We start from the raw sequence: 14,115 nt of genomic DNA on the forward strand, positions 1-14,115 counted from the left end.
AGTTAGTTAGTCAGTGAGAAACTCAGAGAAAGTCTGGAGTTTGAAATTCGAACGTTTAGAAGCGAGACGATCACATTTTGAAAATGAATATGTGAACCTTTGAAATTCTGAACGTAAAGCCACCAACCGGTTCAAGTGGAAGAAGAATAAATGCTGAATGTGTTTTTATAACTCCGTCTCCTGTGTCAATTATTACATGAAAAACGTATTGTCTATTTATGTGTACAATCGATTTGAAATTCATCATCTAAAAAATATATGTGTTAGAAAGTATATGTGTCTATTCATATTAGATGAAAAGGAGAACCCCTATTAAGTCCTCATGAAATAATAATACTTTCTTATATAAAAGCACACATTATTTTCTAATGCTTGTAATTGTAAACAATGACGTTAAATGAAAAAGACGAAAGAATTTGATTAAATTTCGCTATGACAAAATGGCAATAAATAATTCAATGATTCTTTTGTAAAGAATTGCTACATAAATAACCTCTTTACATTCAAACATGCATAAAAATTGTAAATATTTTTATTGGGAAACGTATAAAATTTAAAAGGAAACAAACAAAGCAAATTTGACGTAAAATGTACAATGATTTACATGAAGAAAGTAAGATTTACGTTTTAAGCAAAACATAACAAACACCATTGACTACATATGTGCGTACATGTTTCTGCGCAATCTCAATTCAGCAAGCACACATTGTCAGGCTACTGAGAAATTATCATTCTGCTTAACATTTATATATATATATATATATATATATATAGCTTTAAGCAAGGAAAAAAGGAACAAACAAACGACTAAATTGGAGCAGATCGAAAATAGAAAACGTGGAACACTTTCAAGAATAGAGAGAACGAAATCAACAACATAGATACATGCTTATACGATTTAATTATCGCTCTAAAGAAAACAATATAAAACCTTTGAAAACATTTAATATAAAAAAGTCAATTAAGGTAACTAGATTATGTAGTAAACCTGATATCTATTAAATGAAGATGCATATATATATACACACACACACACACATATATATATATATATATATATATATATATATATATATATATATGTATTACTAAGTCGGACTCGTGGCCATGTAACCTACATCTAAAAGTTCAAATATTTAGACCCAACATTGACGGAGTAGTTTGGTAGAACCGGCAAAGGTCAACTCTTTCCACTTAGACTTCTTGGCAACCAAATTTTCCCTAAAACCTGATTACACATCTTGCTACTTATCTGATTATGCGTTATGTAAAATTTCAAAGTTTAGACCCAAAATAAGGTCAATAGTTACTAGAGATCGCAAAGGTCAAATCTTTTGAACTTAAACCAATTGGCAACTAAATTTTCGGTCTAAACCACGATTAAAAAGCTTATCGTATGTCTGAATACACTTTAAGTAAAATTTCAAGTGTTTAGACCAACAATTGGCTGAGTAATTTGGTAGAGATTGCAGAGGTCAACTTTGTTTGAACTTTGACCCCCAAGTTTGACCCGTTTTCCTTTATAGTTTGTGTCTAAAAAGTTATAAAAGTTAGATCTATGTCCAAGTAATCTATATCTAAATTTTTAAGTGGATAAGCAGAAAATTCATGGAGGGTTTGGTAGAGTCCTCAAAGGTCACATCGTTGAACTTTGGTCCCTTGACAGAAAAGTTCTGTCTGCAACCGATTAAAACGATTTTCCCAAATTTCAGTACCCCTTTATGTCAAGTTTGTAGCCCGAAAATTGACAAAATAGTTTGGTAGGAAAATGTAAACACAAACACCGACAATTTCACTTTATATATATATATATATATATATATATATATATATATATATATATATATATATATATATATATATATATATATATGTGTGTGTGTGTTTAAATAAGGGAGTAGTCACCAACAATGTGTATTTTTTAACATTATTTTATTATTCCGTGTCTTGGTTTTTCATTGAGAATTATGTATGGGTCATTGTAATACTGTTTTTAAGTCATTGAAATCGTTTTTACGCGCGTTTAAGACGTTCTCTGATGCGTCCTCGTCAGAAATTATTTTCAAATGTGTTGGAGATCTAAAAATGGCGATTTTCGTAGTTAATTTGAAGTTTTTCCAAGGAGTGGAGACTTGTAAGTGTTTAGGCATGCTCAATTTTTATTACTCTTTTATTGGGCTTGTGGAAGGAGACCGCTGACCTGGCTATAGTCGCTATCTCTTTCTGCTAATGTTTTTTTCTTTTCCTTTAGGGTGGGTAGGGTGTGTGTGTGTATGTGTGTGTGTGCGCGTGTGTATGCGTGTGTGTGTTTGCTTTTATTGGTTTGGGAATGTGTATATTGTTTTATAGAATTTTGGGGTTATTTGCTTCCTTAGGTAGGCGACTGTGATCCGAGGTCGTTATTAATGTGTATGTGTGGGGAGGGGGGACTAGCTCTTCTGAAATAAGGGTAGGGGTGCTTTCCTTCTATTTTGATATTTATTTTTTGGATTCTTGGATTTTAGTATTGTGATTTTTCGTTTTAGTCTTTTCGGGTATTCGTTATATTATGTGTGTTTAGAAAGAGGGGTGTATTAAAAATATGTATAGGGTATTTTTTTAATATTTCTATTTATTTGTCTCCCCATGTGGGTATGGCCAGACCCAGGATCGGTTCCTAGTGTGGGGAAGATTTTGTTCCCCAGAGGGGGGCATTGGAGGGGGTATAGGTATGGGAGGGGGATGATAGAAGGAATGATAGTTGTTTCAGTCATGAGGGGGTTCTCCTCCACTGACTGAGGAGGGAGCGAGGTGTTGGAACAGATATTATACTATGGTTCTAGGTGTTTTCTAGTGTTGTTGGTTTCGATGTTAAGTAGGGTTGGTATTGTTCAGTGTGTTGTATTAGAGATAGGGGTGTTATGTCTATGTGTGGTTGTATGCGCTCACGTGTGTGTGTTTTAATGTGCCGGTTCTTATTTATGTGTGGGTGTGTATATGTGTATGTGTATGGATGTGCATGCGAGTGTACCTTGTATTTCATGTTGTTGTGCGATGATATTTGGCTCTGTTCAGTTCAGAAGTGAATCCGGTGATGAAGTTCTTTTCCTGTGTAAGTAAATAAAAATAATTGTCTGTTTGGAAGATTTGCATTATTTTGAAGATATTTCAACTGCATGTGTGTACGTGTTTTGAAACATAGAGGTGTCTGTTATCTGCAATTTTGATGTTGCTCTTATGTAAGGCAACTGTATTGCTGAAATTTTTGGTGGCGCCTATGTAGGATTTGTTGCAGACTTAGCAACCTAATAGATATACTATTACAGCCCTTCACCAATCTAGTCAGAAGTTTTGTAAAAGATAACACACACTTCCTTAACTCCCTACCACAAACAGTAGACGATGGGACAATACTAACCACATTCGATGTTAGTAGCCTATATAGCAATATCCCACACAATCTAGGAAAAGAAGTTATCGCATATTGGATTGACAAACATACACAGACTTTACACCCCAGATTCAATAAACAATTCGTGATTGATAGCATCGACATAAACCTCAATAACAACTCCTTCCAATTCAATAAAGACAACTACATCCAAATACTAAGCACAGCAATGGGTACCAAAATGGCACTGATATATGCCACCCTTACACTCGCCTTCCTAGAAGATACCCTTTATGAAAGGATAGAGCAAAAGTACGGGCACAATATACAAACACACGTCATAAAATCTTGGAAAAGATACCTAGACGACTGCTTTATCCTTTATCCTCTGGAGAACCTCATGGGGGGATATCAAAGAACTCCACACTTTGCTACAAAATCTACACCCTAAAATAAACCTCACACTAGAACAAAGCCCCACAGAACTACCTTTCCTAGACATCCTAGTAACAATAAAAAACAACAACATAATCACAGACATCTAGCACAAACACACAGACACTCAACAATACCTCCACTTCAAAAGCCACCATCCGTAAAACTGTCTAAAATCAATACCCTACTCCCTAGCACGTAGCGTCTACACCATAGTAACAGACAGACACCTCCGTTCAACTAGACTTAATGAACTACAAATAACATTGCGGAAAAGAGGATATCCACTACCACTAATACAGAAAGGTATTGAACTGGCTGAAAAAAATTCCAATAGACCAACTAAGAACCCTAAAAGAACACAACAAAGAACAAATTCTAGCATACGTCTCCACACACAGCACAAACAACCCAGAACTATTCACACAGAAAAGAAAAAACCTTAAACTAAACAACATACTTAAAACAACAAAAATAATAAAAAGCAAACGCCAACCCTAAAAATTAAAACACATCCTAACTTCCTCAAAACTCGTCCCACATACTACAAAAGGAGTTACAAAATGCAACAAACCGCGATGTGGAGTATGTGACATAATAATAAAAGGTAACACATACACATTCCAAAACCCAGCAGAAACATTAAAAATAAAAAGGATCGAAATTGCACCTCCAGAAATGTAGTATATGCACAAAGATGCACAACATGCAACAAATCCTACATAGGCGTCACCAAAAATTTCAGCAATAGAGTGGCCTTACATAAGAGCAACATAAAAATTGCAGATAACAGATACCTCTATGTTTCAAAACACGTACACACATGCAGTGGAAATAGCTTCAAAATAATTCCAATCTTCCAAACAGATAATTATTTTTATTTACTTAAACAGGAAAAAAACTTCATCACAAGATTCAGCCCTGAACAGAACAGAGCCAAATATCAACACACAAAAACGTGAAATGCAAGGAACACTCGCATGCACATCCATATACATACACACATCCACATATAAATAAGAACCGGCACATTAAAACACACACTCGCGCGCGCGAATACAACCACACATAGACATAACACCCCTATCTCTAATACAACACACTGAACAATACCAACCCTACTTAACATCGAAACCAACAACACTAGAAAACACCTAGAACCATAGTATAATATCTGTTCCAACACCTCGCTCCCTCCTCAGTCAGTGGAGGAGAACCCCCTCATGACTGAAACAATTATCATCCCTTCTATCATCCCCCTCCCATACCTATACCCCCTCCAATGCCCCCCTCTGGGGAACAAAATCTTCCCCACACTAGGAACCGATCCTGGGTCTGGCCATACCCACATGGGGAGACAAATAAATAGAAATATTAAAAAAATACCCTATACATATTTTTAATACACCCCTCTTTTTAAACAAACATAATATAACGAATACCCGAACAGACTAAAAAAAAAAAATCACAATACTAAAATCCAAGAATCCAAAAAATAAATATCAAAATAGAATGAAAGCACCCCTACCCTTATTTCAGAAGAGCTAGTCCCCCCTCCCCACACATACACATTAATAACGACCTCGGATCACAGTCGCCTACCTAAGGAAGCAAATAACCCCAAAATTCTATAAAACAATATACACATTCCCAAACCAATAAAAGCAAACACACACACGCACACACACGCGCACACACACACATACACACACACACCCTACCCACCCTAAAGGAAAAGAAAAAAACATTAGCAGAAAGAGATAGCGACTATAGCCAGGTCAGCGGTCTCCCTCCACAAGCCCAATAAAAGAGTAATAAAAATTGAGTATGCCTAAAGACTTACAAGTCTCCACTCCTTGGAAAAACTTCAAATTAACTACGAAAATCGCCATTTTTAGATCTCCAACACATTTGAAAATAATTTCTGACGAGGACGCATCAGAGAACGTCTTAAACGCGCGTAAAAACGATTTCAATGAATTAAAAACATTATTACAATGACCCAAACATAATTCTCAATGAAAAACCAAGACACGGAATAATAAAATAATGTTAAAAAATACACATTGTTGGTGACTACTCCCTTATTTAAATATACATCTTTCTTTCGTTGGAATTTCTTAACCCATTTTATATAATATATATATATATATATATATATATATATATATATATATATATATATATATATATATAGATGACAAAAAGTGCAAAGTCGATCTTTATTCAGCTACATGTTCTCTCTTTTTTATATATTACTCACAAATATACGGCAAACATCGATATCAACTGAAATAATTTTCGCGTTTTTTAACATTACAAAAATTATCTATGCCAACCCAGCTAAGTTTTCTGTCTTTTCATAGGGTAGAAGATATAAATTTCGATATCAACTAAAGTAAGTTTTCATTTTTTTACTATTTCATAGAACACGGGGTTGGCATCAGTTTAGCAAATGTCTCTGCTGTTTAAGCATTAAAAAAAAAGAAGAAAAATCCCGATTATCTCCCCAAAACATTTTATTTTAAAAAACTCCATCTTTTTTCCTGTTAGTTTTCTTCATATATTATACGAGGATTAGATGGAATTATATAATGTCTTAACTTATGTATTATAACCTGAACGGTTCGCCTCTCTGTTACAGTTATTGAGGTGCGAACCTCTAAGAAAACAACCCCAACTATGGAGATGGAAGTGTATCAGCAGCAGCTATGCATTCATCATTTACTAAACTATGTTATTATTCTCTCACAAATAAATGATGAATCCGTCGATTTCAGTGTGGTGACAGTAATATAAGTGACAAAGCCTGCTCCGGACATTTAAGACCCAGGATTCTACAAAGTCTGAAAAAACGCATTGAGCGTTGCATATGAATAAACAAAGGTCGCTTGCTTTAGTTATACCACTCCCGTCTTCGTAGCTCTGGATGATTCTTGTTTTTGATTTTGAAAATAGAAGGTATACTTTCTATCTATCTAAATATTTTGACCCTGGGAAAACGTGTTTTCGACAGGGTTCTAGTATTAGTTTCATTGATACCACGCTTATTATATGCGGCAGCGCTTAAATAAAACGTAGTATTATTGCGCTTACTACTAGTGAGGATATCATTGCTTGATCAGTACAGGATTTGGTAACTGAGATGAGTTCTTTCAAAAGTGTCCTCATGTTCAGATTGAATTTTTGAAATTCAATAGTGGTGACAATATGGCTTTTGTTGGATATATTCGAATCCCTGCTGTAATTGTTCATTTTCCCATGCAATCATAAAAAATGGTCAGTCATCTCAAAAGCTTTAATGCAATAAGATATTGAATTTTCGAGAGTCTACGACAATTTTAATTGCCTGTACGAAAAATTCCAGAAAATTATTGAAAGAGTATGTCCTATATATATATATATATATATATATATATATATATATATATATATATATATACATATATATATACATATATATATATATATATAAACATAATTTTATATTAATATGATTTATATAAAATATATATTATATAATTTATATATATTTATATTAATATAAAATATATATTACAAAATTCATATATATATATTTTATATTAATAATATAAATTTATATATATATATACGTATATATATATATATATAACATGATTTTTTGTGTGTGAGAGGTCCTTCATCATAGATTCTGAAACGGCTTAACATATCTTTTTTCAAATTCAAGTCAATGCTAATAAATACGTCTTAAATATGTACAGAAATTGATCTGATAAGTATCGAAAATCGAAAAAAATACTGCCCTAAAACAATCCTTTGTTCGTAGATAAAAAAATAACATTTACAAGGAAATATATAGTTACACAAGCCAAACGACATAATTTACGTGTATGCTGCTCTTATAAAAGAAATATTTAATTACGTTAAGCATCGCCAAGTTATACTGTTTTATCTGATTTTCTTGAGAAGATAATCGTGTCATGCCCTGCGAAACGCCTTGGATATATCTACGGTTTCTGTCCTACCATTCTTTGCTTTGCATAGTGTATAGTATATACATTTGGAGGTTAGAGTTGGGATATCTACATTAGAACGGGCTTGCCTACATGCGTATTCTTGGTCGGTCAGAAGATTAGCAACTTTAAAGTGATAGATTAGACGTTGATTAACCATGGACTCAAATAATTTGAGGAAACAAGGAAAGCGGCTTACGATACAATAATTTAATGTCTCAGGTCTTTCGCCAGAACTATTGTTAACGGGTACCACAGAAGCAGTTTTCAAGCAAGATTGTTTAAGGCATTAGTTGCAAAGTTTTACGAGAATTGGGGCAACCTCAGTGGAGCAGTTTTTTAATTGTACAGCCGGGATAAGATCAGGTGCAAATGTTTTTTAGGTGTCTAGGATTTTATGATATCATGCACATGGGAATGGGGGGCTTTCATATCAGCTGGAGTAGTGTCAGTCCGCGATGGGAAATCAGGGAAGGAGTCGTTTGTAGAGTTTAAAGCAAATAGACTCGGAAGCATGTTAGACTTCTCGGTTGCCGTGCAAACAACCATATTATTGTTGGATGTTGGAGGAATATTTGGTTGCTAATTATGTATACACTGTTATAGATTTTCCAGAAACCAGGAGTTCCTAATTTCTGTGCTTCTATGCATTTTCTCGTGGTTTTCGTGTATTCTCTCTTAGCTGTCGCTATTTCTTTCTTACAATGTTTCTAGTTTCAATAAACCTTTGTCTGTTTGTAGTGGATTTTTGTTGAAAAATATGCGGTATGCATGTTGCCTTTGAGCAATGGCAGTTGCACAAGTAGAAATAGACCATTGGGGAGAGTGGGGTTTGGTATAGAACTTCTGCGTAGAAACATGAACTTGAATCGCCGCTTTGAACCATTCAGTGGTCTCATTTACGCACTGTTCTGCACGAGGAGAAGGGATATTTTCCCATGGTAAACCTTTGATGATATCCCCGATGCGCTCCTTGTCAGCCTTCTTATAATACCTTGTTATTTTGAGTAAGATCTCTTAAGCATTGGGAAAAGTATTTAGGGCGATTTCTCCCATTCCCATAGCGTGATCAGCATTCCCCAGGGGGTTATATGCGTTCGTTATACAATCATCGGTACCTGTGGTCAGAAATAGATCTAGAGGTGAGTCTAGCTGATCTTCCTGGTCTGGGAAACGTATCGAAAACGTAACTGCTTTTGGTAGGACATGAGATAGAAAGAAGCTATGTGTTATTCAGCTGAGGTTGTTTAAGTAGAGAAACCAAGCCAATTTGTGTGCCGGACGTTCAAGTGACTAAATACATGTACTTGCGCACTAGTATCAAAGGAGAGCACTGTATCTATACTGTCAGAGATTTGATTGATTAGAATACAGTCCTGGGTCAATCAAGAGTAATATAGAAAATTCAATGCTGCAGGAAAAGTTTAAAGGACATCAATGCCTGGTCGTTTCATTCTATTTTTGATTCTCTAGTCAATATAGACTCCAAGACAGTGCATATGTTTGTATGAGTCCGTTCATCAAGGTGGGAGATAACCAGGTATGTTAATGTGGTTAGAGGGAATGGAGGACAGTAGGTTTGTTTCACTTAGTGCCAAGATTATCGGGATGTGTGCTGAGAAAAAATATTCAATATCATCTTAATTATTTTCGTGAATGCAACCCTCAAGGTAGGAGGCAAATTAGTTTGATTTCAGTTTAGGCATGATTTGATCGTAATTATTGATTGCACTGACATTTCAATTCATTTAAAAGTTTCAGTTAAAGAGTGAAATATGCTGAACAACGTGCTTGTGTAGAATACTAGACTGCAACTAAAGAAACAATCAGTCGACTTTTCATCTACCGAATTGTGGTCTCGTGAACAGCCCACCGGAGATCGGTGCAGGGTATCTTTCCATTCGCGCCATGGCACTACAACCCCCCCAATATTATACACTTGATCAAGTGCTACAAAAGAGTAATGGCTTTTGTACTATCAGTTGGAAACTGCACCCAGTAACTTTCAAACTTTTACCCTCAAACCGTTAGAAAAAAATCAACCCGATCTAATTGAATTGACATATATGATCTCTCTCTCTCTCTCTCTCTCTATATATATATATATACATGATCAACACGATCTAATTGAATTGGCATATAAGTGCCCTGTTGTAGGAGGAGGGAATATGGTGGGCGTTTGAAACTGTGAGAATAACACTAATTAAGAATAAAGGCCAACCATTGGGTGTTTCTGTCAAGTTTATGTGATCGCCTTTCTGCGTCTGTTTAATACACAACGAAGACATATGAAAGCCGTGCGAATGGCACAGCGAATCCATTCCTTTAGCATATTACGTTTGCAAACCGTTTGTTGTGTGAGGTAGCAGCTCTAGGAAGACCACCGACCAGGACTGAAAAGGAACCCCTCTCCTTTATTTTGTGCCAAGAGGTATGGGGTCAGTAGCACGTGTTAAGCTTCGGACTTTTCTTTTTACTAGACGTATAAACTGAGATGACCTACGGGTCTATCAGCACCGAGAGTGTTAGCCCCTCGCCTGGATCCTAAATCAGGTATTTATGTGACCCAGCATGGGTAGTTAATATTTATTGGTTTGTTACTAAAAGTTATATATGTATTGAAAAGTCAGACCCCTCTAAAATTGAAAAGAACATCAGGGAGAGGCGTTAATATATGGTAAACCTGTTGTTTATATGTGTTGGAATAGTTAAGGTATTATTCAATTTATAATAGGAATAAAAATAAACATTTATGCACGAACTCTGGATATTTGAGACAATAAGAGGAATTATAAAATAAAGATTTTAGAATTATACCTACGTAATCTGCATAAAAATATCATATATATTTTGGAAGATCGGGCGTCCAGCTAGCATATAGATATATATATATATGTAGTCATCGACATACAGCCCTGTTTCGTTGTATCACAACTCATCAGTGCCGCTAGACTAGCATCTCTCCCAAGCCAAGGATTGAACCTAGAACCGTCGTGTTGACAGTCGGCAGTTCTCTCACTCGACCACAGAAGCGACGCTCGCAAATAACTCGTCGGAATGTCTATTTAAATAGACAACGCCACAACTTTTACAGTGCTCAAACCGCCTGTTTGTAAACAAACAAACAACGAGCTTCGCTTTTTTCAGCCAATTAAGTAGCAGGTGAGATTATTAACGACAGTTCTCTACCCAAAGAGGGGGGGGGGCTAAAATAATAAAAATATATATATATATATATATATATATATATATATATAGTGTTATAATGGAATAATTCCAGGAGGAAATCCGGGTATGAGAGCTCCATGTGGTAAAAAGAGCGCAATAACACACACACACACACATATATATATATATATATATATATATGTGTGTATGTGTGTGTGTGTGTGTGTGTGTGTATGTGTGCATGTGTCTGTGAGTGCGAGCGCGTATGTGTTCGTATACGTGAGCAACTCGAGCTATCACATGAAAATTATTTAATGGGCTCGTATTTTGTATGGGATAACTAATAGATCCGAATCAGTGAAATACATTTTTAAAGAATCATTACTGCATCTGACGCTCCGTAAACAATTGTTTACAATTTTTATTCCGCCGGAACAATTTATCATAAAAAAATATGTTTACTATCAAATAGCTTAGTAAAGCATTGTTAATAATTTATTGTTGAATTAAAACATAATATGAATGTTTATCAATGATTGTTTGTGTAATAGAATACAGCATTGCAACTGATTCGGCGATAGAAAAGAGCAAAATACAAACGTAATTATTTAGATTGGTTTATTTAACGTGAAAGTAATTTGTATATGAGTGGATTGAGGTCATTAGAGAGGCAGAAGTAGAGAGAACATGCAGACGAGTTTTGTCTTCTGATAGAGAGCATCGATGTTTTAATATCTTGAATTACAGTTTAAGTGAAGAATATTTTGTAATAATATAGGCGTTGGTAGAAAAATTATATATGACATTTTTTCTTTCATTTAAAAGCAATTTTTGACAATATTTGATGTAGAGAATTGCCATCCAGCTCCATATTGTATCCGTTTTGTATTTCTGCAGTCGCTCGTCTATTTAATACTCTGACTGTTGCTCGGAAACATCAGTAGACGTGTAAATGTCACGAGAATTTACTGCAAATTGAAAATAGTGATTGTTGATTAACACACAAGTTTACCCTGGAACTGTGTTGAAATCCGCAATGCAACACGAAATACAGAAAATAACTGTGAGTAAATAATTGTTTAAACATTACATAAATGTTTTCTTATAAAACTTGCATGTATCTGTACTTATTGGTTATGTAAGAACGTATTATTTCTTTTCGTTTTACTTTTTACGTATGGAAAGTCCAATATAAAAACAATGACTTGACACAATCTTGATATGAAATAGATTTAATAGAGGAATAAAATAACAAATAAAATACAGAAAAAAAACAATAGAAATCTTTGAAATATTTCGTCAACTTTTCTTTTTATGAAAAGCAAATTCGTTTGATTATATTTTCTTGTTATATTTATTCCTGCATATATCGCTCGAATTAAAGATCTATTATTAAATAAAGTAAAATAATTGATCTATACACCTTAATAAGATTTTCTTAAAGTCAAAATGTAGTTTTGTCAATCACTTTATATTGCATTTTAATATTATGGGTTGTTTTCATAGAGACTTCTTGAGGAAGTAATAATGTCAGTTAGTTTAAATGTAGATTAAAGTTTTGCATTCATCGGTATTGTCATCCCCAGGATATTGTATTTAACTTATGTTTGCCATCCCCTACAAATGTGTAATGATACGGATTATTCCCTAGGCGTCATTTTTGATACTTCCATAACTATCAGGTGCGACATCAGGTGAGGAATTATAGGGAAATCCAAGTGTATGACACCCAAAATTAAATTTGTCTAATTATTCATGTATTTTCAGAAGCTTTTCATATATTGCTGTTTTTTCCAGATAATATTATCTTTTGAGCGGTCGATATTTACTTAATGTCCGTCAGGTGAGCATCTTGACTTTGGTTTACGGTTTGAGCCTTTGCAGTATCCTTTCGAATTACGTGGCTTACAACTTCCAGCATTGCAGCGTGTTTTTGAAAGACTTGGATTACAGCTTCCGCCACTGCAGCGTCTTTTTGAAGGGCTTGCCCCGCAGATTTGGCCATTACAGTTCCATTTTGATGTGTTTGAGCCACAACTTGAGCCTTTGCAATATGATTTTGAAGTGGATTTGCCGCATTCTGAGGATTTACACTCTCCTTTGGAAGAGACCGATTTGCAGCTTGAGTACTTACAATCCGATCTCTTGGGTTTGCAACCATAACAGCTTTTTCCTGGTGGGCCTGGTTGGCCTGGTTGACCTGGTGGGCCTGCTGGGCCTGGTTCGCCTGGTGGGCCAGGGCGGCCTATGGGGATTGGCATCCATAGATGTTGGTTCAGATATGCTTGGCAGTATATTATCATTATAGTAAAAGGAAGAATCGGTAAAACGAACATAGAAATTGTAGTCGTCATTTTGATTCCTGATTAATATCAGACTGCAATATATCAACTAGCAGAATGAATTTTCCTGATTTAGCAATCAGAACAATTTTAAAAGTCTTTGAAGGAGCTTTAAATTACTTCTGTGCAGTTTATTTGCAAGTCATACAGTGATTTCTTTTATAATAAAGCATAAACTAATACCTAGTAAAAACTGAGATTTTATTCTACTAATGACTATAAAATATTGCAGAAATAAAATTACAGTTATTATAAAATACGAATAAAATATACGTTTTGAATCATGTTTAAATAGGTAACAAAACAGTCAAATTATTTAATTATTTGGGTAAAGACAAATGTCAATGAATAATTCAAATTAGGTTTGCAATGAATTAGTTTTAGAAATTTTCCCAAATTCAATCTATCGACACGTATGCCTACATTATGTGAACATTTTATTGGTGAACATATAAAACTAAGAACACAGACATAAAACGTAAATTAAACTCATTTAAATGTCTATTAAACCAGAAGTTATATGTACGTATTTGTATGTGTATGTTATATATATACGTATTTGTAAGGACCCAATCTGTGTGTCTTGTGGTGTATATATTTTATGTTTTTCTAATGACTGTACATATGTAGAGATTATACGTGACCTTACTAAATGTCTATTTGTTCCCCTCTATCTGAGCCATATGTTGTCTTATCTACATATACCTTCAACAGTCTTTTCTACGGCCCGATTTATCTCGTGTAAGTGTTGATGCGTACGTGTGTGCCAGACATGCATTGACAGCATGCATTTAACTGCATCATT

The 14,115-nt window shown here is 34.6% G+C and overlaps 1 long non-coding RNA gene across 3 annotated transcripts in view; it reads left to right on the plus strand.

Annotated features, from left to right (window-relative positions):
* LOC145242687 (uncharacterized) overlaps positions 1 to 14,115 on the plus strand; it is a 234,318-nt gene that overhangs the window by 161,327 nt on the left and 58,876 nt on the right. The window lies entirely within an intron of this gene.

Source organism: Euprymna scolopes, chromosome 21 (assembly GCF_053919585.1).
Source record: "Euprymna scolopes isolate OS-2025 chromosome 21, ASM5391958v1, whole genome shotgun sequence".
Taxonomy (NCBI): Eukaryota; Metazoa; Mollusca; class Cephalopoda; order Sepiida; family Sepiolidae; genus Euprymna; species Euprymna scolopes.